The 25981-nt window shown below is 37.7% G+C and overlaps 1 long non-coding RNA gene across 1 annotated transcript in view; it reads left to right on the top strand.

The window, feature by feature from the left end:
* The window catches only part of LOC103349612 (uncharacterized), a 136553-nt gene extending 111710 nt beyond the window's left edge, over nt 1–24843 (top strand). Inside the window, exons 3-4 of the long non-coding RNA XR_007922615.2 lie at nt 11266–11372; nt 14295–24843. This is a non-coding gene — a long non-coding RNA (uncharacterized lncRNA). The remainder of the gene's footprint in view (nt 1–11265; nt 11373–14294) is intronic.
* Nucleotides 24844–25981: the final 1138 nt, after the last annotated feature.

Genomic DNA, 25981 nt, shown 5'->3' with positions numbered 1-25981 from the left:
ATCTCTCTTAATTATTCATGGTAAATACTTATAGGTGGCTGGACCCACCTTGGAGCTCTGGTTTGGTACTTTCAATCACTCTGGCAAAATAAACTTGAATTACTGTGCTTTTGATGTGGTCATATCCATTTTTATAAAATTATAAGAGCTGTTATTTATGTATAGCAAATCTCATAACATAACCCATCTGTTATTTTTTCTATCTAATTAAAAAACATGTGTTCTGATTCTGATATTTAATTATTTGTTGATCATCCTGAAGCTTGCAATCTGAAGAATCATGGTGTTTTGTTTTCTTTGTAATTGTCAGATCACCCCCAATATGCTGTGGTTACAGAATTCATGGTCACTTGGTAAAGTAGAAGGATTTGGAGATAAATTTCTCAGCAAACCTTTGAAACAACTTTTATTTTTCTGGGGAAAAAATAGATATCACCATAACCAAAAAGTGAAATCTCTGGGTTTCCACTGAATCTGGAAATATCAGAGCTAGTGGAGAGCAGTTAGGAATGAAACTACAATACATTGAAACGGATGTGAAACAGATGCAACAGACTGCTTCTCATCGCTCTTATTCCAATCGTAGGAAAATGGCATATACTCAGTCATTTAATTCTCTGCAGCAAACTCCTCGATAAAAAATTACCCTGGAATTGACGTAGGATTGTACATTGTTTGGTGGAAAATTCAGCCATTTCCCTCCTCCAAAAAATGTCATTCATCAGAGTCCTTTTTAGGTCAATCAGGGACCAAGGAAGTTGTTTATTCTCTGATATAATAAAGGGAAAAGAACATTGAATTCCTGGTGTCCAACTGATAAGTGTGTTCTTAAGTTAAAGTAGATAATGTCTAGATAAACCAATAAGTACTTACAGGCATTTTATGCTGATGATGCCTTCCAGCTGTTTTAAGACCTAGCGCCTAAAACATACATTTATTTTAAATTAACAAAGACATAGAAAACTACAGTATATCCTCTGCTTTTTGATGTGAAATTTCCAGACCACTTTCAAACTCTTTTACCAATTTTACATTTTTTTCTCCATTCCCTCTAATTTTTTTGTTGTCCACTTGAGTTTTCTCTTTTGTCCTTCTTTCACTCTGTATTCTTTCCCTGGATAATCTTAACCACTATCAACATTTTAACTAATTGAATAATTTGAAAACCTATATCTCACCTCTAATTTAGTTGTGGTCCAGACCTCCAAAATGATAAGAACAACAGTGACACCATTTATTGTGTATTTCCTATATGCTAAGCATTGGTTTTGCAAGTATACAAACATGATCTCATTTAACTCTTACAGCAACCAACTGTGAAGTAGACATTACCTCCAATTTATAGGAGAAAAAGTTAAATTTGAGTGATAGCACACAATTTGCCTAGAATCACACAGCTGGTAAACTGTGACAATGTAGCACCAAATGAATACTTTTAAACCTATGAGACTATTGCTACTTCAATTTTGAGTTGCTTTATCATGTGCATGAATGCATTAGTTACTTTAATTCATCTATACCATTGCCAGAATGTTTATTATAAGGTATAAATATTTCTTTTATGTTTAAAACCATAGGGCAACTTTTAATGGTGTTTCTACAAAAGGGAAAATGGAAGCTCCAGAGACCCTACTTATTTCAGTTTCTTGTAATTGTCTCCAAGAACCTTTCTAGGTTATTATGATGTGATATCTAGTAATCCTTCCTGGAAATGTTCAAAATCAGGTATCTAGAAATATGGACAATAACGTTGATCTGTATTATGTTTACATTTTAGAAGACCAGACCAAACATGTATATAAAACAAGTTTTGTTTTCTCAAAAATAATATCCCAAAGAACTCTACATGAAAATATTTATGAACAATTACACATAGAACTTGGGTTTTCATGAATACATTCTCAATACAATTGTGAATATATGTTTTTATTTTTCTTTGTAATCGATATAATCAAATACTTATGAAATGAAAGAAGTTAGAGGGAAAACAATTAGAGTGTTATCACTCTTATCAAATAGATAGATGGAGAAGAGATAACTGTTAGCTTTTTTTTTCTATTTAAGCAATAAACAGAACTGGAATGGTAAAAACATTCCTTTTTTCAGTAGCAACAAAACTTATAAATTACTTAGAAATAAATTTAGTAGGAAAATATACATAGAAAATTATAAAATTTATAAAACCATGTATGCCAATGCTTGAAAGAAATTCCATGTATTTAAAGATGAAAATTAATAAAATTGAACCTCATGAACTTCTATTATAAAAAATCAGAATTAAAGATTTGTGTGTAAGAAATTGAAAACTATGAACAAAAATATTGGAGTTACATTTCAAAATAATTTTGCATTTCTGGTAACAAAGAGTAGAAACTTAGCATGCATAGAGGACAAATATAAATACTTGATGTTTATTTTAAAATTTTTACTCAATAGCTTCTAGAAATAAAGTCAATTGACAGAAATGGAACAGAGAAAAATGTATCACAGAAAATACAATGTTGACATCTATATTATAATGAAGAGGTTTTTTTTATATTGACTAGAGAAAAACTAAGCAGTTGAACAGAATGTAATAGAAAAATAATAAGTAGTGATCAGCATTGTGGCTTAACAGGTGGAGCCGCCATCTGCAGCACCAGCATCCCATATGGGATGTTTGAGTCCTGGGCTGCTCCACTTTCATCCCCACTCGCTGCTAGTGCACCTGGGAAAGTAGCGGAGGATAGCCTAAGTCCTTGGGCCCCTGTACCCACATGGGAGATCAGAAGATGCTCTTGGCTTAACATTTGATAAGTGGAAATTATTAGAAAATGAAATATTTAACATCGTTGGGACTATAAAGCTTTCCTGAGTCTGGTGTTCTGGTGTAGTGAGCTAAGATGCCACTTGTAACATCAGCATCCCATATCAGACCGCAAAGTGGAATCCTTGCTACTCTGCTTCAATCCAGCTCCCTGCTAAAGAACACGGGAGAGCAGAGGCCTCTGCCACCCATGTGGGAAACCTGGATGACCACTGCAGCCATATGGGGAGTGAACCAGCAAATGGAAGATTTCTCTCTTCTTCTGCCTTTCAAATAAATATTTCTTTAAAAAAAAAAAAATAAACGCAATCTCATGTGTTGTTTGAAAATGAGAATCTCTGAAATGATTTTCCCATGATTTTTTACCTAAAATGATATACCTTTCAACTCAGTGACTACAGTTCTCTGAATATGTCCTTATAAATAAAAACATCAGTACATAGATCCAGCATGTGCAACATAATGATGTTTTGCTCAATGACTGCAAATGTGATGGTGGTTTCATAAAATTATATTGCCCAGTCTCATCACACTGCACTAGTTTGCATAAGTACACTCTATGATGAACAGTAATGAAATCACTTGATGATGCATTGCTCAGGCATATTCCATTGTTATGTGACACTTGGTTATGTACATATAAAGGCACAGCTGTGTGTTCTTTTTTATTATTTTGAAGACTTATTTATTTGAAAGGCAGAGTTAGAGGGACGGGGGAGAGAGAGGGCCAGGCTGAAGCCAATCAGTCTAGAACTCCAACCACCCATATTTCCCAAGTGGGTGGCAGGGGCTAGAGTACTTAGGCCATCTTCTGCTGCCTTCCCAGGTATATTAGCAGGGAACTGGTTCAGAAGTGGAGCCTGAGACTTGAACCAGAACTTATATGGGATGCTGGTGTCGAAGGCAGCAGCTTAATCCACTGCACCATGATGGCAGCCCCAGCTGCATTGTTCCTAATGGTTACAGAGACTAAAAATACAAATTTTCAAACTAAAGAAAATATCTATTGGTAAGAGAAATATAGAAGTATGAGCAGAATAATATACAGCCATTATTCAAAGAATGAATTATTTTTAGCCTGAATATGTCTCAGTCAGCTAGGAATTCCAATAAAAATAATCATTTATTATTAGGCCAAATATTGTGTTACATGATAAATAAAATAGAGTTCATATTATTTGATATATATATATTTATAAATATTGTCTTCACTGAATTATATCTCTTATATAATAATATATTCTTTTTTACTTATTGTATGATCTTTGTCATGAATTCCACATTAGGTCATATTAATATATATATATATATATATATATATATACTCCTAACTTCAGAAAGATTTGAATGTGTAGATATATCATAATTAGATATGAAGAAAATATCACAAAATGTTAAAAATTGATAATTTTTTGCATCTTCATTGAATTCATCTTAATCCTTTTCTGCATCATTTTATATATCTTTAAATGAAAGACAAAAATAGAGTGGCTATGTCAGCTTCATAGTCTGACAGTAAAGGAACTAGCTCTTTCCCCTTGTGGGTCCATTGCCCATGAAATGACATTTTCCTCCCTGATTACACTCTGGCTATTTTTAAAATGCTAAAACTACATCAAATAATTCATTTCTTAATTATTTTGTAGCAAAATCACTGATTTACCTAGGAGAAATTCTGATCAGTTCTTTTTTTTTTTTTTTAATTTTTTGAGAGGCAGAGTGGACAGCGAGAGAGAGAGAGAGAAAGACAGAGAGAAAGGTCTTCCTTTGTCGTTGGTTCACCCCCCAATGGCCGCTGCGGCCGGCGTACCACGCTGATCTGAAGTCAGGAGCCAGGTGCTTCTCCTGGTCTCCCATGGGGTGCAGGGCCCAAGGACTTGGGCCATCCTCCACTGCACTCCCGGGCCACAGCAGAGAGCTGGACTGGAAGAGGAGCAACTGGGACAGAATCCGGTGACCGGGACTAGAACCCGGTGTGCTGGCACTGCAGGCGGAGGATTAGCCTATTGAGCTGTGGCACCAGCTAATCAGTTATTTCTTATGTGCTTTTGCTTTCTTGTCTATTAAATAAAACAAACAGATTTAAAGATATGATAAAATAGAATACAAAATATTCAGGTTTTTTGCTGCCTCTTGATCTCTTCTCTTATGCCTCCTCCTTTTCTTTCTCCTCTGTTTTTGATTATCATCATTTAGAGGGTTAATAACATGTACAGAATACCTGTGGCACAGGTAGAACTAGATACTTCATGCTATATTGTGTGTGGTTTCTTTGGAGCCTTTAGAAACATTCAAAATAAATGATGTTCTCATTATTGTTCATTATATTATGTTGCAATTTGTGGAAACTATTACCTTAACATTAAGCACATGGTCATTTCTTATTAACTGATTCTGGATCCTTCTCTTATCGCCTCCATTACTCAATCTCCTGGATTTCCTATAATTCTACATTCAAGTGCCATTTTATTACATTCCCACAATTCTTTAAGAAAAACCAATTATTCATCCCATTTCAGCAGTTATGTAGCACATTTAGATACAATGAACAAAAGATATAGTGTCTTATAATTTATGGCAGTGTGGGAAGTACAAGTAAGTAAGCAGTAGCTAAAATACAGTAGACAAAATTTTATTAATTTTATTCACACTCTAATTACACACATCCAAACTCAACCTGAGGTCAGGGAAGGCTTTCTCATTAAACCAACGAGTAGGAAATAGTCACGTGTGGAATGAGAGAACAATTTTTTTTTTTTTTTTAAATTTTTTTTTTTTTTTTTTTTTTTTTTTTTTTTTGACAGGCAGAGTGGACAGTGAGAGAGAGACAGAGAGAGAAAGGTCTTCCTTTTGCCGCTGGTTCACCCTCCAATGGCCGCCGCTGCAGCCGGCGCACCGCGCTGATCCTGGCAGGAGCCAGGAGCCAGGTGCTTTTCCTGGTCTCCCATGGGGTGCAGGGCCCAAGCACCTGGGCCATCCTCCACTGCACTCCCTGGCCATAGCAGAGAGCTGGCCTGGAAGAGGGGCAACCGGGACAGAATCCGGTGCCCCAACCGGGACTAGAACCCGGTGTGCCGGCGCCGCAAGGTGGAGGATTAGCCTATTGAGCCACGGCGCCGGCTGGAATGAGAGAACAATTTTTAAAAAGTCTTGGAGATAACAAGCAATAGGGTGCATGAAGAATCCAGCAGTAAATTAAGGAAAGCTGAATGCAAAAGTGTGGAAAACGAACCAAACTTATGGATCACATAGCAGATGAGGTCTTTGTTGCTCATTTCAGCTTCCTATATGGATACATGTTGCCTGAAACAATACATAAACCTTCCAATTTTAACTTACTCTTGGTCTGGGCCAGGGAGAACAAACCCCTTTCAAAGTGGTGTGGCAGTGCAATTTATCTTTGAGGCTGTCCATCTTTCCTTATCTCCCTTCTTACAGCTGCTTCATACTCCCAAACCTTGACCAGGCTGATCACTTGTACTGGAACCTACATGAGATCTCCTAATACCAGAGCATATTTTGGGAAAAAGGTGATAAGAAGTCATTTCAGGGATATGTGTTGTGGTGCAGTGTGTTAAGCCACTGCTTAGGATGCCCACATTCCCTGTTGTAGTAATGGTTCAAGACCTGACTTCTAGGCTCTGACCCAGCTCCCTGCAAACGTTCCTGGGAGTTCAGCAGATGATGGCTTGAGTACTTAGGCCCCTGCCACCCACATGGGAGACCCGGATGGAATTCCTGGCTTCTAGCTTAGTCTGTCTTAGTCCTGGTTGCTGCAGACGTTAGGAGAGTGAATCATAGATGGAAGATTTTTTTTTCTCCCTCTCTGTCCGTTTCACTCTTTCTCTGTCCTTCACTGTCACTGTTTCAAACAAATTTTTTAAAAGTCATTTCAGAAGACAATATTCATGGCAGTGTCCTAAAAGTGAGAAAAAGCTAGCTTCTTGATTGTTAGGCTACGAAGTTCAGTCATTGCACTCATGGGGCCTTTGTACTGTTGATTCAAAAATACTGCATGTTCTCCCTGATACGTGGATCTTAAAAAACAATCATTGTGAACTTAGAATAGTGATTACTTCAGGAAGGGAAGAGTAGAGAGAGAGGGGACAGAAGGCTGGACAATGGGAAACAAAACACTAAAAGAACAAACTGTACTACTGGTCTATAACACGATGAGGTGACTATAATTAAGAAAAATGCACTATATACCACATAAAGAACTGGAGGAGAAAGAAGAGAGGAGGAAATGGAGAACTTAGTTGCTTGACTTGATTGGTTTTTGTTAAGTATATGTGTTAAGTATTGCACTCTAGACTCTAAAAATGTGCAACTATTACATGTTAATAAAGTAGTGAAATAATAAAAATTTGCCAAATATAAAGCAGTTACCATATGCCAAACACTAATCTAGGGGCTTTTAAAATACATCACCTCATTTAAATCTTGATATTGCCCTAGTAGGTAAGAGTTATTTTTATTCTCATTGACTGATGAGTAACTTGAGCCAAATCTAGATGGCAGAGTCAAAACTCAATTCCAGACTCAGATTAAAAAATACTTCCTCTTTACTATTGATTAGTTTTGATTTCTCTCTTAATATAAGTAATTTTCTGCAATTGTGCGTAACAGTCCAACTTGACTTGGGTTGTTTCTTTAACAGGTACTTGCCAGCGCTAATGATTTGACTGTGGAATGGCTGGGGTTTCTCTGATTATTTGTTCATTTGATCACTCATTCTGTGATTGGCTACACCTTATATAACTTCCCAATACTCATGATCGATCTGTAGTAATTTTTTTTCCCAGAGTACAGATTTAAATGCCTAGAAATTGTATGAAAAAAAGTTTTCAAAAACCCAGTTTATCTATGTCGTTACCTTTAAGACAGCATTCTCTAGCAGACTGCCCTTACTTTGATCTACTTTGTTTTATCTGTAATACTCATTTATAGAGTTGGACTATTGCTTGTTCATGCTTGGCCTGTGTTAGAGATGATGGTGGGCACTAAGGGAGGAATGATCAGAATTTTGACAAACTTGATAAATTCCTGAAGACCTGAAATGTTTGTAGAATATATAGGCAGACTATTGGAAACATGTCTGGAGCTTGTAGTAAAGTCTAAGTTGGAGATGAGATTTATCAACAGAAGTAACTTTAAAGCCAGGAATTCATATATTTTCACCACATAGAAATACAGAGAGGATATTCCATCTTCAGATGAAGATGAAATCTACTGGAACATCCACTTTTGACAGGACAATGGAAGAGAGTCCTGGGAGGGTATTGAGGAAATATTGCAGGAGAAAACTCGGAGAGTGTAGCCTCACAAGAAGGAGAGATTGTCAACAAAGAGACAGGTTACCACATAAATGCTATCAAGAGTGTTTATTCAGCAGAATTCTTTCTAAACAGGGAACCATTCTAAGTTGTTCTGATATCCCGTGTTGTTCCTATAGTATTGCCATTCACAATGTTCCATCCTGCACACTGGCATGAGAATAGGTATGGAACTCAGATCTGATGGGTCATAGCATAAGATTTCCCTCTTTGCAAAAATTGGTCCAAATGAATAGGAATGTGATAGAAGCAAAGTCTGAGTTCTTTCACATAAGAAAGAACTTCCAAATTGTGTTCATGGTGTTTTTAAAAAAAATCACAAAATTACCCTTAAGTTTTTAAGCCAGCTTGGATAATCTTCTGTGTCAAGTTGACTAGACTACAAGATGCCCATATGATAAAACATTATTTCTTGGTGTGCCTCTTAGGGTGTTTCTTGAAAAGATTAGTATTTTAACTGATAGTTAAAACAAGATATACTCTCACCAAACTTTAATGGGTATCATTCTTTCCTTTAAGGGCCTGAATGGAACAAAAAAAGTAGAAGTAATATGGATTTGTCCTCCAGTTAAGTTGGAATATTTATCTTCTCTTGACCTGAGACATTGTTGCCTGGTTCTTGGGCCTTTAGAGTCAGACTAGGACTTATACCATTGATTTTTCTGTTCTGTAGCTTTCAGATCATGGATCTTCTCAGCCTCTGTAATTGCATGAGACAATTTCTATAATAAATTTATAGACACCCAGGCACACACACACACCCCCATTGATTGCATTTCACTGGAGAACAGTAATTTATCAGTGATAAGCCTATAAGTGGGTTATAGGACAAGATCCTAGAATATACTGTTTTAACATTAACCACGTTTTCCTGGTTAGATTTTATATGAAATTTATAGGCAGTTAAAAACATTGTTAAGATGCTCTGCAATATGAAGTACATGAATAATATTGATTTAGGTGATTTTGCTTCTGAGACACCATTTGTAAGAGTGATACATTAATGCAATATTAACACTGAAATAAGACCATTTTTATAGGAAAAAGAAAAGACAGCTTATTTAAAAAATGAACATTTGGGCCTGGCATTATGGTACAGTGGGTTAAGCCTCTACCCACAATGCCAGTATCCAATATCAGAACACTGGTGTGATTACTGATTGCTCTGTTTCCAATCCAGTTCCCTGCTATTGCACCTGGGAAGGAAGTAGATGATGGCCCAAGTCTTTGTCACCCATGTGGGAGGTGAAGATGTAGTTCCTGGCTCCTGACCCAGCCCTAGCCATTGTGGCCATTTGGGGAGTGTTGGAAAATTTTTTTCCCAGTCTGTTACTCTACCTTTCAAATAAACAAAATAAATCTTTAAAAAATATTTTCAGATCTAATGATAAGCTAAGTATGGTCATATAAAATTAAAATTTCAACTCATAGAAGTGTCTCTCAATTTCTATATCATTATCCATTTTTAGTAATGAAAGAAAATTATTTTTGATGGATGTTATCAGTCCATTTCTTCAATATTTCAAACTTGGAACTTTTGTCTCTGGAAAGAAAAATCTTGTAGTCATGCTTCTTGTATCTTAATCTATTTCCCTTTAACTACTGACTAATTTGAAAGACCTGTTGATCGCAATGACCTTCAGAAACTATCTAATATTCTAATCCCATCTTTTATAAATGAAACAATGAAGCTGATTTCTCAAAGCTACTCAGCAGGAGGTATATCAGGAACTTGTACCAGTTAGCATCCTTGGGATAATCCCACCTTGCTGGGATCATCCTTTCTTAAACATCATTAGCACAACCAGACTCTGCCCTAAAACAACCAGAATGGCTTGTTAGTAAGTATTTCATTTTATGAGGCTAAGTAGGGGTTCACATAAATAATGTCATTCATACTTTTGGTGACCATGTACTTTGTCTCCTCATAATTGAGATGTGAACTAATTCACTTCAGCTAAGACAGCATTGCTGTTTATAAACACTATGAAACAGCTGCACAGAATCACCCTGGCTCTTGAAAGTTTTTGAATTAAAGCAAACTACTAAAATAGCATTTTTATTTGTTTTATGAGAATTATTTTTGACTAAATGCATATTTTGATCAAGATTAGTAATGTTTCATGATTTAGATTTTTGAGCTGAGTCTGATATTTTTATGACCACTTATGAATAGTGGTATCATGTCCTATTTGTGGGTCATTAATAATGAGGTTATGGAGAGCTGTCTGATATATCCAGCTTAATTCCATGTACTACCAAAGTCTTCCTTAAGGTAGTACCAGGGACCCTGGAGAATATGTTAAAGAATACCTTCATATATCTGGTCATTGTTTCTAACTCAATAGACTTTATGAAAAAGCCCACTAGATAGGTCCCTGAGGCTCAATTCTGTTATGTAAACATCTTAACCAGTGAGATAAACCATTCATCTACTAATGAATTCACTCATTCATAAAGGCTCTGCCCTCATGCCCAATAACCTTCCAAAAGTCTCACTTTTTGAAACTGCTACACTGGGGACTAAGCTTCCAACATGTGAATTATAGACAACATAACAAAACCACAGCAAACTCAACCCATCAGGACTTGCCTCCACTGATGTTGGCCATCTTGGCCAAAGTCATATACTTTCCCAGATGATCCATGTCCAGTGATGGATGGATTATAGAAATCTGATTGTCTTATTCTAACTTAGAACAATTCTGATGGTCAGTTTTAACATCGGTTCCTGTGGCATATGCCAAGTCTCTTCTTTGGCCATAAGTTTGACTTTTCTTTTTGTCCATTTCTGCTTTTTCCCGCTTTATTCTCCAAACATTGATCCCAAGGGCACTATCTGTTTTCTAGACGAGAGTGTGTTTTATGGCCTGAGACTGAAATATATCTTTTTCTTATTAGTTGAAATGTATTATCCAATATAATCATCTATCTGCATGCTGGGCAGTATTACACATAGAAAAATACATTTGAAAAAGTCAGCTTGTGTTTGTGAATGAAGAATTTTACATTTTCAATATAGCATAAAATCCCTATTCATAATAATCAGAATATCCTTCTTTGTGAGATGTGGGCTAACCTCAACTTCATTTATGAATTCTTGAACGGCTTTTAATCCTGCAGAGATCAACTGGACAAATAGATTCATCAGTCACCAGGCCCTGGAGAGGATTCAGGACTCAACATAGAAGTGAACCATGCTGCAGGATTGAGTGGGACTTTCAAGGAAGGTGGGTGATAGGCTATGTTATGCGTCCCTTTCTTCTCTGTCTCCCTGCAAAATGTGAACATATTGAAGCAGTGGAAATTTCTTATTTATCTTTGTGATGTTAGTGCTTATTTGTGTCCAGAAAATAGTAGATAATTAAAAGTCTGTTATCAGGGGCCGGCACTATGGCGCAGTGGGTTAAAGCCCTGGCCTGAAGCGTCTGTATTCCATATGGGTGCTGGGTCTAGTCTCGGCTGCTCCTCTTCTGATCCAGCTCTCAGCTATGGCCTAAGAAGGCAGTGGAAGATGGCCCAAGTCCTTGGGCCCCTGCGCCTGTATGGGAGACCCGGAAGAAGCTTCTGGCTCCTGGCTTCGGACTGGCTCAGCTGTGGCCGTTGCGGCATATGGGAAGTGAACGAGTGGATAAGAGACCTCTCTCTGTTTCCACCTCTCTGTAACTCTGTTTTTCAAACAAATAACAGAATTTTTTAAAGAATTATTTTATCAAGAAAATGTGGTTGTATGTGTATGGGGCTGCTGGAGCTTAATCCTGCAAGAAAATTCTCAGAAAACTGTAAGCAAAGAATCCTCAGAACTAGCCCACCTGATGGCCAAGGATTATAGGATATTTATTTCCAGTTCCTATGACCAGTTGGTGAGAGTTTCCCCTGGGAAACTTGCTTGCTTTGGAGAAAATCTCCAGCTGAAGAGGGGAAGGCATTGGTAGTTGAAAGCTGGATCAGTGCACATTGAAGAAATAAGGCCAAAGGGGTATGGTGAGTGGCTGATGGCATCTGCTATGGTAGTGAAAAAAATAGTCCTTAAATTCAACTCATAGCTGATAATGAATTAATAGCTTCAAAGGAAAGGCAGTCATCATAAAAAACATCAGCCATGGTTATGTTGTTATTTTATGGGTATTTGGAAAGTCTATCGGACCCATGTCAAAACACAATTATCATGTATGAAAATGATGGCTACCAGAATATCTCGGGAGCCAGCTGATGCAGAATCAAGCAACTGTTTTCTAGCAGGTGAAGCTTCTAGATAGACCCTATAATTATAATAAAGTAGAAATTAATAAAAAATTCTTAGGTATTAATAGACTACTACTAACCAGATGTAAAACTCAGGTGTGGTGGTGGGCTATGAGTGATGGGAGAGACAGAAGCAAGAAAGAGAGAAAACAAGCACTATGCCTCTCTATTTTATTAAAATCACATATGCTCACTATGCTAAGTAGGGGTAGGAAGAGTGTTTTGACCAGGCTGCTGCTCAGTGCAGGCACCCTTAAGGGTCTGGGGTCTCTAAATAGGTATAAATGGACATAATTTCTGCAACTTTGTTCTGCCTTGTTATTGGAGAAGTCAGGTGTCTTCAGGTGATGTAAGTAAGAAAGAGTGTAACTGGTCAGGCTCCGCCTGGCATTGCCACTTGAAAACTGAGTGGTGGTTCTAGATCGTGAGGAGTGGAGTGTTAAAGTTTGTACTTCATAAACTTCCAGTTCTCTTGATAACTTGTTGTTCTTAGTAAATGGGCACAGTTATCTTGTCTCAATTTTTGTTGGCAAAGAGTGCTAGGTGTTTAGGAATGGCTAATGGTGATGAAGAGATAGAGTCTTTTTTTTTTTTTAAAGATTTACTTTATTTATTTGAAAGACAGATTTACAGAGAGGTAGAGACAGAGAGAGAGGTCTTCCATCTGCTGATTCACTCCCCAGATGGCTGCAACGGCCAGAGCTGCGCTGATCTGAAGGCAGGAGCCAGGAGCTTCTTCCGGGTCTCCCACATGGGTGCAGGGGCCCAAGGGCTTGGACCATATTCTACTGCTATCCCAGGCCATAGCATGCTGAGAGCTGGATCAGAAGAGGAGCAGCTGGGACTAGAACCAGTGCCCATATGGGATGCTGGCGCTTCAGGCCAGGGCTTCAACCCGCTGTGCCACAGTGCCGGCCCCAGAGATAGAGTCTTAAAGGACACAAGACACTTTGGGATGTCATTTCATTTAGAATTAGAAGCCCCCTAAGTCCATCACTGTGGGTAGAGAATACATTTTTGATGAATTAAAATCCTTTTAAAATAAATTCAAATAGTTCCTTTTATGAACTATTTTGGACCTGAGAAGTACTGGAGTCTAACCCAAAGCCGCAGGTAATCACCATAGTGTTGCAGCATGTCACTTAAGAAACAGGTGGTGGTAGCTAAAGAAGCTCTTAGGAAATTCATTCAGTGAAATGTTCAGATTTCTCACTGTCTGGAGCTAGTCTACATTGAGTCTGATATCTTTGACGAATCTGCATTTACATGGTTGATGCTAAACCAGGGGTTTTATGAACCAGAGAGGCAAACGGTCTTGGAAGGAGCTTTCTCATTGGGAGCACTTCTGAATCTAACAGGAAGTGCTGAGAAACATCTTAGGTGAAAAGGTCTTCGTTTTTTGGATAAATGAACTAAAGACAGGTTGGAAATAAAAATAGTGAAATATAATTACAGGCAGAGAAAGCAGGCAAAGTAAATGTAAACATATGTTTTATTTATGAAATGAACTTTCTGACTAACTTTGTTGAGTGTGAAGAAAGACATTCTGCTTTGGAAGGAAATGGTTTAACATTTCATGTTGGTAATTATGCATGTGTAGGTGTTCTCTGAGCCAGCAGAGAAATCAAGTGTATCTCATTTAGTCTATATAGCACAGTTAATGCAACTATAATAATTTATTCAGCACCTATTTAAAATAATTTTTTGATTTTAAAAACAGAGACACTAATTTAATTCTATAACTTTTCAAAATTTTAGTATTACCTTTTTTATTTTATAGGTGAGAAAATTGTAGAACACAAATGATATCATTTAACTAGAGTTAAAATTTTTAGTTGGTAAAAGAGTCATGGGATTTAAACCTTGTGCTGTGATCTCCAATACTTTTCTGACCCTCTTGCTTGCAGATGTGAATTGTGCTGGCAGTTCTTAGAGAATCTACAGAGCAGATGGCCAAGGCACATGGCAGTTGTTCTTTCCCTTCTGCAAATGTGGGGTTGAGGAAAATGAATTTCTGGAATTGTTTAAATTCACGGAGCAGGTCAGCAAAACAACTGGAATTGGAACAAACTGTCTGCATCTTCGCACTTTCTCTTTTCTGAAGGAAAATTGATTTCCTACAGATTTCAGAGTTTGATCTGCTTGGTAGTGTGAGATTATGGGAAATCATTCGACCTCTCCCAGGTGTGAAACATTGGCAGGCACTAAATGTTAATATTCTTCAGAGAATTTTCTTCATGCCCTGTAATTTCAGCCCAAAGCATTTCACTACTCTTTTTTAAGTTTATCTTAGCACAGTTCTATCAATTAAGCTCTTAAGTAATAGGAAGCCCAAGGAGATATTATTACAGATTAAATATATTTCCCAGAATTTCATGTGCCAGTGCTCAGGAAGATGTAAGTCCTTTGGTTATGGTGTTTAGGAAAAGAACATCCCATGGAAATAATTTTCCAGCTTCCACCTATATGTGACTAATTCACTGTGACTTTTTTCACAGCATCTTTGTCGTCATTTAGATGCCCTGACACATCATGGATCACTGGGTGCTCCAGTCACTGTGTCTTGTGCTGACATACTCTGCTATGCATTGCATTTCACCTGCAAGTGAAATTCTGAGAAAACATTTCAAATAGCTTATCTGAATTTTTTTTTTTGACAGGCAGAGTGGACAGTGAGAGAGAGAGAGAGACAGAGAGAAAGGTCTTCCTTTTGCCATTGGTTCACCCTCCAATGGCCACCGTGGCCGGCGCGCTTTGGCTGGTGCATCGCGCTGATCCGAAGCCAGGAGCTAGGTGCCTCTCCTGTTCTCCCATGTGGGTGCAGGGCCAAGGACTTGGGCCATACTCCACTGCACTCCTGGGCCACAGCAGAGAGTTGGCCTGGAAGAGGGGCAACCGGGTCAGAATCCGGAGCCCTGACTGGGACTAGAACCTGGTGTGCCGGTGCTGCAGGAGGAGGATTAGCCTATTGAGCCATGGCGCCGGCCTATCTGAATTTTTGACACTGATTTTGCAATATCAATTACAGATACATAGATTTCCTACACACACAAGCATCTTTACATGCCAGGATACTGATATCTGGTACCTGCACTGATAATTCTCAACTCCAACTGATAGTATAAACCCCATAGCCATTTTCTTGTCAAGTAGGCTAAAAGCTTTTCATATTTTAATTCTCTTCCTCCTTAGGAAATCAAATATGACATTTTGTTGTTTTTGCTTGAACCATATTTCTCCAGTTCTGTATTTCCCAAATTGGGTGTATGAAGTACTAGCATCTTGTGAGATGTTAACAGGCTTTCCACGTCATCAAATGTGGTTTGAAAATGGTACATTAAAAAAGGTTAAGCACATTTGTTTATGGTAAGACTTTTTAGATTGTTAATATATTTGTGTGCAGTTCAAATATTCAGGAGGTAAATGAAATACATGCCAACTACAAATATATCTAAACAATCCTCCCAATTCACTAATATAAATAATAATATATTAATATTTAAAGGTAAATAAAAGGTAAATTAGTAAATGCTAGTGCCCTCTTGCGTACAGTTTGGAAATACTGCTTGACTTTCTCTTCATTTCCTTGACACATTTCTCTTTGGACCCAATCAAAATTGCTTTAGGTTCTTATAGGTGAGACTTAAAGTTATCCTTATTTCCAATCTCTTACCTCTAAATTTAATTTTCTCCTGGTTAGTATTTGGTTTCTTATCATTGCATAGATAAAATTATATTGCCCTCTTCCTGAACACCATTTAATCTTCTGTGATGTTTCCAGAATACATTATCCAATTAATAAACTCTGTTATGACATTCAAAGTCATTGCTGATCAAGCAACTTAAACTTTCTGTTTAGTATCTTCACAAATCTATATTCTGTGCTAATGACATTTCATTAGACTATTGCAAATCTTCTTTTCATTTCTAAGATCCATCCCAAGGATTTATACACCATGTATTACCTGGGCCTAAACTGTCCAATTGTTATTTGCCTTCTTCACTTCTAAGCATAGAAGATGGTATTAATTTTGAGAATTATACCTTACAAAGGATACATTACAAAAAGAATATAAAAATGAAGTATAAGAAAATAAGAACCAAATATAACCCTACTACCTAGAAATAGCTGTAGTTAAAACTTGCCACATAGCTTTGCAGTAGCATATGTATTGCACGTAGAAATATCTCAATGTTTCTAACTCTATATATTTTTATCTCTGCCATCTCCACATCGTATTCCATTTTGTACTAGTATAACAGAATGTCCAGAATTCATTTATAATGATCAGAAATCTGTTGGCTCAATTCTGAGGGCTGGCAAGTCCAAGTTCAAGGCATAAGCATCTGGCAAAGGCCTTCTTACTGTGTCATTGACAGGTGGAAGGAGAGAGGGTGTTGGTGGGGTGGGAAGAGAATCTACCTATTCCTGCAATAATAAACCCACTCATATGGTAACATTATTAGTCCAGTCACAAGGGCAGAACCCTCACAGTCTAAATACCTCTTAAAGGTCTCACCTCCAGTGGCTGTCAAAATGGTAATGAAATTCCAAGTTTTTGAGAGGATTCTCAAATCACGGGGCAGGCACACAGCACACATGGGTGTCTACACAGAGGTTATGCTATACTGTCTTACAGGTTAAGCAACATTTTAGATGGCAAATAAAAATCCTGAAAGAGGTTGGAACATTGTGCTGAATTTGATAAAAGGAATTTAAAAAAATGACAGATGCCTAAGGGGCTGGTGCTGTGATGTAGAGGGTTAAGCCCCTACCCGCAATGCTTGTATCTCATATGAGCACTGGTTTGAGTCCTGGCTGATCTGCTTCTGATCCAGCTCCCTGCTGGTGGCTTGGGAGGACAGCCCAGGTTTGCCTTAGTGCTTGGGCCCCTGCCACTGATGTGGGAGACCTTGAAGAAGCTCCTGGCCTTGGCCTGGTGCAGCCCCAGCCTTGTGGCCATCTAGGATGTGAACCATTGCAATAGGACTACAGATCCATTTAAAGGAATGGATATCTTTGAATTTAAGCAGTTTTAACTGTATTCATGATAGTAATGTACCTCTTTCTTTATTTGATATGAATTTCTCCTTTTATAGTTTTCAGCTTAGAATTCTGGGACTTAGGATTTAAAGCAAATAATCTGTGATCCCTTTATTTACCTCTGATTAATGACCCAGGCTATTCTGCATATAAATATAGTAACTCAATCTCTAAACAAATAGACTGTTCATAGTTGCTAGGAGAATGTTTTTACCTATGGAATGATTGAAGGAGGATATTCCTGGTTTCGGTTTACTTACTGTAAATAAATCTACAATTTATTGACTTATAACACATGACTCCTTAGAGAATGCCACATAAGCTATAATGCTCTCTGGGTTATAAAATTAGTTGTTTTATAAATTTAAATTTCCTGATTAATTGACCAACAAATCTCATTAGAGATAGCAAGTATTATTCTAGAACCAATAACTCTTATCTCATGTTAGGAAGGAAGGAATTAGGTAGCCAAATGGTGTTTCAGAACCTTTCCTGCTTTGCAGGTGCCTCTTCACTGTGCGACATCCTTAAAATTATCAGTAAAGCTTAATAAAGCCTAAGAGCTGTGGTTTGTGAGTTTTACTTGAAAATCATATACTTTGTATTAGTTCAAATGCTTGAACATATTTTCTTAGATTTATTCTTAGGTTCATGGTATTTTCAGGATATTTTAAATGTAATTTTAAAATTCTTACTTTCTGACTGTTTCTGGCATGCAGAAATATAGTTGACTTACTTTGTGCCATCAGTCTTTGAAGCTGTGATCATTAATTCTAATGGTCTATTTTATTTGTTATTATTTAAAATATATTTTATTTACATAAGGTGAAAAACTTTCATGTATTTCGTATATACAGACTTAGGAGCATAGTGATACTTCCCATTCTATCCTTTTCTCCTGACCATGTTCCCACGCCCCTTCCTCCTTCCTATTTTTTCTTTTAATTTTACAATGACATACGAAAACTGAAAAGCTTATTTTACAATCCTAAGCTTAACCCTACACTAAGTAAAGAATTCAACAAATAGTAAGTTGAAATAAACTACTGTTTATCAAGAATATAGATAAGGGCTGTAATGATAATCAGATCTCAGAATGTCAATTTTCTTCAAAAACATTTTTTTTTGTATTCTGTATATGAGTTACCACAGATCAGGGAAAATATATGATATTTGTCTTTTTTGAGCTGGCTTATTTTACTGAGCATAATGATTTCCAGATGTATCCATTGCAAAAGACAGAATTTCATTTTTTATAGCTGAATAGTATTCCATAGTGTATAATCCCCATTTTCCCTAACTTCTTCATCCAGTCTTCAGTTGATGAACATCTGGGTTGATTTCATATCTTAGCTAGTATGAATTCAGCTACAGTGAACTTCAGAGTACAGGTAACTCTCTCATATACTGATTTCAGTTCGGTTGGGTAAATTCCCAGGAGTGAGATGGCTAAGTCATATATAGATCTATTTTCAGAGAAATCTCCATACTGTCTTCCATAATGGTTGTACTAGATTACATTCCCTCAAGAGTGGATTAGGATACATTTTTCTTCACATTATTGCAAGCATTTATTGTGTTTTGATTTTTGGATTACAGCCATTCTAACTGTGGTGAAGGAAAACCTCACTGTGCTTTTGATTGTATTTCCCTGATGGCTAGTGATCCTGAGCATTTTTTCATGTCTCTGTTGGTCATTTGAATTTCATCTCTTGAAAAATGCCTGTTAATGTCCTTTGCCCATTTCTTAACTGGATTGTTGTTTTGTTGTTGTTGAGTTATTTGAATTCTTTATAGATTCTGGATATTAATCCTTTATAGTTTGAAAATACCTTATTTACATTCTGTTGTTTGGCTCTTCACTTTGCTGAGTGTTTCCTTTGCAGTGAGAAGCTTCTTAGTTTGATGTTATCCCATTTGTCAATTTTGGCTTTGATTGCCTGTGCTTCTGGATTCTTTTTCATTGTTTTCTTTTTTTGGGGGGGGTGGGAGAGGGGAGGCAGAGTTAGATAGTGTGAGAGAGAGAGAGACAGAGAGAAAGGTCTTCCTTCCATTTGTTCATCCCCTCAAACAGCCTTTACAGCCGGTGTGCTGTGCCGATCCGAAGCCAGGAGCCAGGTACTTCCTCCTGGTCTCCCATGCGGGTGCAGGGCCCAAGCACTTGGGCCATCCTCCACTGCACTCCCTGGCCACAGCAGAGAGCCGGACTGGAAGAGGAGCAACCAGGACAGAATCCGGCACCCCAACTGGGACTAGAACCCGGGTTGCCGGTGCCGCAGGTGGAGGATTAGCCTAGTGAACCGTGGCGCCAGCCTTCTGGATTCTTTTTCAAGAAATCTTTGCCTATGCCAATGTCTTGAAGAGTTTCCCCAATATTCTCCTCTAGTAATTTGATGGTATCAAGTTGTAGATTTAGATCCTTGATCTATTCTGAGTTGATTTTTGTATAAGATGTAAAGTAGGGATCTTGTTTCATTCTTCTGTATGCTTAGAACCAATTTTCCTACCACCATTTGTTGAGGAGACTGTCTTTCTGCATGGATTGATTTTAACTCCTTTGTCAAAGATTAGTTGTAGACCCATGGATTGGTTACTGGGGTTTTTATTCTGTTCCATTGGTTTACTGTCTACTTTTATACCAGTACCAGACTGTTTTGATTATAATTTTCCAATATTCTTGAAATCTGGTAATGTGATGCACCTGGCTTTTTTTTTTTTTTTTTTAAACTGTTTTGGCTGTTTGGGGTCTCTTGTGTTTCCACATGCATCTTAACATTGTCTTTTTCTAGATCTGAGAGAATGTCCTTGACGTTTTGGTTGGGATTGCATTGAATTGGGAAGTTGCTTTTGGTAGTATGGACATTTTAATGATATTAATTTTTCCAACCCATGAATATAGAAGATTCTTCCTTTTTTGTGTGTTTCTTCTTCTGTTTCTTTCTTTAATCTTTTGTAATATTCATTGTAGGGATCATTCACATCCTTGGTTCAAGTTATTCCAAGTATTTAAATTTTTGTAGCTATTGTAAATGGTACTGATTTACAAGTTTTTTTTCTCAGTCATGACATTGACCCTGTGCATACAAAGGCTACTTATTTTTGTGTGTTGATTTTATATCACACAACTTTACCAAGCTCTCTTGTGAGTTCTAATAGTCTCTTAGTGGAACCTTTTTGTTTCCCTAAATATAGGAACATATTTTCTGCAAACTGGGATAGCTTGACTTCTTCCTTTCCAAATTGTGTTCATTTGATTTCTTTTTCTTACCTAATGACTCTCTCTAAACTTTCAGAACTTTATTAAATAGCAATAGTGAAAATGGGAATCCTTGTCTGTTTCCGGGTCATAGTGGAAATACTTCCAACTTTTCAAGATTCAATGTGATTCTGGCTTTGAGTTTCTTTTTTATTTATTTATTTATTTTTTTTACAGGCAGAGTGGACAGTGAGAGAGAGAGAGACAGAGAGAAAAGTCTTCCTTTGCCATTGGTTCACCCTCCAATGGCTGCCACGGCTGGCGTGCTGCGGCCAGCGCACCACGCTGATCTGATGGCAGGAGCCAGGTACTTATCCTGGCCTCCCATGGGGTGCAAGGCCCAAGCACTTGGGCCATCCTCCACTGCACTCCCTGGCCACAGCAGAGAGCTGGCCTGGAAGAGGGGCAACCGGGACGGAATCCGGCGCCCCGACTGGGACTAGAACCTGGTGTGCCAGTGCCGCAAGGCGGAGGATTAGCCTAGTGAGCCGCGGCTCCGGCCTTAAGTTTCTTATAAATTGCCTGATTGTGTTATGGAATGTTCCTTCTATATAAAACTTGTTTAAACTTTTTATCATGAAAGGATGCTATATTTTATCAAATGCTTTATCTGCATCTGTTGAGCTAATCACATGGGTCTCACTCTTCAGTTTGTTAATGTAATTTTTCACATTTATTGATTTGTAATATGTTGAACCCTCCTTGCATACCAGGGATAAATCTCTCTTGGTTAGATTGAATGATCTTTCTGAGGTGTTATTTGATTCATTTAGCAAGTATTTTCCTGAGGATTTTTTTATCCTATGAGGTCTCTTATCCACTGATTCACTCCCCAAATGGCCACAACAGCTGGAGCTGAGCCAATCTGAAGCTAGGAGCCAGAAGCTTCTTCTGGGTCTCCAAGTGAATGCAGGGGCCCATGTAATTGGGCCATCTTCCACTGCTTTCCCAGGCACTTTAGTAGAGAGCTGGTTTGCTAGAGGAACAGCCGGGACTAGAACTGGTTTCTATTTGGGATGCCGGTGCTGCAGACAGTGGCTTGACCCAGTACACCACAGCGTCAGCCTCAAAATTTTAAATAGCCAGGCACCCTGACATTGGATGCATATACATTTACTATAGTCATATCTTCCTGTTGAACTGATCCCTTCATCATGACATAAAGCCCTTCTGTGTCTCTTTGAACAGGTTTTTTGTTTTTTTGTTTGTTTGTTTTTAAGTCTATTTTACCTGCTATTAGGATGGCTACTCCTACTCTCTTTTTTTTTTTCTGTTTGTGTGGCATATGTTGTTCTGTCCTTTGACTTTTGATCTGTGTGTATATTTGTTAGTGAGGTATGTTTCTTAGAAGTAGCAAATAGATTGGTGTTTTTTTAATCCATTCAGCCAGTCTATGTCACTTAATTGGAGAATTTGGGCCATTTACATTCAAGGTTATTATTGATAAATAATTACCTAGCCCTGACATTTTTCATAAGTATTCCTATTATTTTTTTTATTTCCTTTGCACTTTTACTAGGAGATTCTACCTGGAAAATCTTCACCATTGCTAGAAACATCTACCACTGCCTGGGAAAATCCACCTCTGCTGGGCGAGTGGTGGCAAATTCTTTCAGTTGCTGTTTATTTTGGATGGTCTTTATTTCACCTTCATTCATAAATGAGAACTTTGCAGGATAAAGTATTCTGTGTTGACAATTTTTTTTTTTCCTTTTTGGGCATATACTATGTTTCTCCATTCTCTTGTAGCCTGTACAGTTTCTGATGACAGATCAGCTGTTAGTCTACTTGGAAATCCTGTGAAAGCAAATTGGTGTCCCTCTCATGCACATTTCAGAATCTTTTCTTTATGTTTTACTATCGAAGTTTGACTTTAATGTGCTGTGGTGAAGATCTTTTCTGATTATGTCTTTTATGAGTTCTGTATGCTTCCTGTACTCAAATGTCCCTTTCTTTCTCCAAATTAGGGAAGTTCTGCTATTATTTCACTGAAAAGCTTTCTAATCCATTCTCTCTTTCCACACTTTCTGGAACTCCTCAGACACATACATAAGGTTATTTGATGGTATCCCATAGATCTCGAACACTGGTTTCAGTTTTTTGCAGTTTTTTCTTCTTTTCTTCTGTCTGACTGAGATAGTTCCTATAATTTTTCTTCTAGCTCAGATATTCTTTCTTCTGCCTCATGAAATCTGTTGCCAAGCCTTTACTTTGTATTTTTTATCTGGCATATTGGATTCTTCATTTTTAATATTTCAGTTTGATTTCTCTTCAGTATGTCTATCTCATGGGAAAATTTTTTATCCATGTCATATATGGGTTATTTTTAACTCTTGAATTTGCTTCTCATTGTTTTTGAGTAATCTTTTGATCATTCTTTTAAATTATTTTTCATGCATTTCATCAATCTATTTGTCTTTACATTCTAATATTGAAGTGCTGTTGTATTCCTTAGGGGACTCAGATTGTCTTCTTTATTCACAGTTTTCATGTTTCTACTTTTATTTTCAGGCATTTGTGTAACAACTTGTTTGTTTTCTCCTCTGATGGATTTTAACTTTGAAATATACCTGTGTGGTTAGTACGGGATCTGCTCCTTCGATTGATATCCAGAGGCATGTGCTGAGTGGGCGCAGGGATCTCCAGCCAGTGCTCAAGGGAGGTGCAAGAGTTCAGGTGACACCCACGTTGGGTGTGGTAGGTCTCTACTGTCCGCAGGAGTGAGGGTTTGATTACATCAGCTGGTGTGATCCTTGTCTCACCTCCTCTCTGCCGTGGTTATCAATGCCCAGGGTAAGCCCACAGTAGCTACACACCGCACCCATGCATTTATTTGCATGTAGTGCACAAGGAATATGTGCAGTCCTCAGTGTTAGCACAGACCCCTCTGCAATGACCAACCATAGGCAATCAGGAAACTGAGCCTCTGAAACCAGACACAGTGATTTTCCAGTCTCAGCTATACCCCACGCACTATCATGCAGTCACAGAATTCCCACAGTAACAGGGCTCCGACAGTCACAGGGAGCAGAGGATCCACTCCTGGTCCTGTGAATCTGTTCACTCCACAGAGAGATCCAAGGCATTCCCAGAGCCAGCTGTCTGTCAGTGTTCTGCCTTGGAAGTTTCAGTATAGGCACCAGTGATATAGAGGGGAGTGGAGCACCTCACAGACTTAAGTGGGAGGCCCGCCTCCTGCCAACACTCCAGGTCAGACTCAAACTCAGTGGGGATTGTGGATTTATCTCTCAGATAAAATCCCCTAATCACATGTTTGCAAGCAATGGCAGCCTGTACTCACCTAATGTTAAAATGGCACTTCTTCCCTGTATTCACCTAGAATCTTTGTTGGCTGAATGGGAAGGAAGCAATGTGCTCTTGTTTCATGGGGTTAGGTGGGCTTCCTGCCCCCTACTTAGCACTGCAGGCTGGACTCAAAGTCCGTGTGTTTCACAGGGTTCTCTGTTAATTAATATCACCAGTGACATGGGCTACCACAGTCTCCTCTCATTTCTCTTTAATAAGATCCCTATTGTATTTTTAATTCTTTTACATATACAATCATATTATCCACCAATTCTGGTAGTTTTATTTCTTGTTTTCTACTATGTATGTCTTTATTATCTTTTGTATTGTTTTATACTGATTATGAACTCTGGTACATTATCAAGAAGGCCCCAATTTTAGAAGTAAATCATTCATTATTTCACCATTAGATATGATAGAAGTAAATCATTCATGATTTCACCATTAGATATGATGTAAGCTGTAGGTTCTCCTGTATCAGATTAATAAAATTCTCTTCTATTTCTAGTTTGCTAAGTTTTCTTTCATTTATCAATGAAATTGATAAATTCAATCAAAAGTAATGTTAGAAAGAAGTTGAAGTAGTCTGCTGATTCTGTCTCCACTATCAGCAGCATCTAATTGTTGATAAAATAATAGCAATTCTTGTGCTTGTTCTGAAGTTTCTAGGTTAAAATGAACTCCTTAGTCATGGTGATAACCTCCAAAACTTGCTCATGATACGAAGTGAGCCGATTTTAAAATAAATATTCTTGGAAACTGTTTCCCAGTGTCAGAATTCCTTCAGAGAAATTAAATCTGAGAGAGTGAAAAAGAATGGGGACTGCACTGTTTCACTGTAGACGTTATATGGGTAGGTTTCTTTCTTTCCTTTTTTTTTTTTTTTTTTTTTTTTTTTTTTACTGTTTGCATTTAAAGTATGGCATCTTGACTTCCAGAACCTCAGGAACCATCTAAGATGTGTAACTCCTACAGGTATCGATGTGGAAGTGAAAGCTCAGAGAGGTCAAGTGGCCAGCAGCAGCCAGACATCTGGCTGGGCAGTGTGGCAGGGCCATTTCTGGACCTTGTGACTCTGATCCACTGTACTCTGTGCCAGTGTGCAACCAAAAATAAGAATAATTGCTGTCTATAAGAAGATAGGGAATCCCCTACAAAAGTCACTTCGATAAGAATAGTGAAACCAATATTCTATAAGAACTCTAGGAGAAGAAAAGAATAAACTCTAAAATCCTCACTGCCTATGGCTTGGCATCTCTTCGGTTCTACCTAGCAGGATGAGGTAGGTTGATTGGTTTGTCCTCACTGTGTTTATATTATATTATCACAGTCCTGATAAATTTTCTCAAGTTACCCCAAATTGAAGTTAAATTTCTCTCATTTGGCCCTTTTTCTGGAGAAACAGAGATTCTCAGGTACCAATAAACCATTTTGCACTTGCATAAAATATCTCGTGCTTTAGAGAAGTCAGAGACAACTTTGAAAGCTTGTGTTTGCCTTTTGTCTCTGTGACTGCTCAGGATCATGCCTGGCACCTGTGACTTTTTCTGCTGAGTCAGTAGATATTTTACAGGAAGTGCTGGAGAGATTTCTTGGTATTGTTGCTCATGTCCCTTGAGAGCCTGGGCCCTTATATGCTTCATCTATTAGAATTTGTTCTCCTAGATAATATTTTGGGGTGTCACAGGAAGGAGTGAGAGTAGGATACAGTAAAATTGTTGTGCCCCTGTTATAGGCAGAAGTATATAGGATATATATATATATATATATATAGGATAGAAGTATATATATATATATATGTATGTATATAGGATATATATATATATATGTAAAATTCTCATCTTGAAATCCTAACCATGATACCTCAGAGGATGGCAGTATTTGGAGATATCACCTTTAAAGAGATGGTTAAGTTAAAATGAAGTCTTTAAGATGGGCCAGTATCTAATCTGACTGGTGTTTTTATAAGAAGAGGGATTTTGGACACA

Source organism: Oryctolagus cuniculus, chromosome 14 (assembly GCF_964237555.1).
Source record: "Oryctolagus cuniculus chromosome 14, mOryCun1.1, whole genome shotgun sequence".
Classification (NCBI taxonomy): domain Eukaryota; kingdom Metazoa; phylum Chordata; class Mammalia; order Lagomorpha; family Leporidae; genus Oryctolagus; species Oryctolagus cuniculus.
Note: the sequence above shows the minus strand (reverse complement) of the source record. Positions and strands in the feature narration are given on the sequence as shown.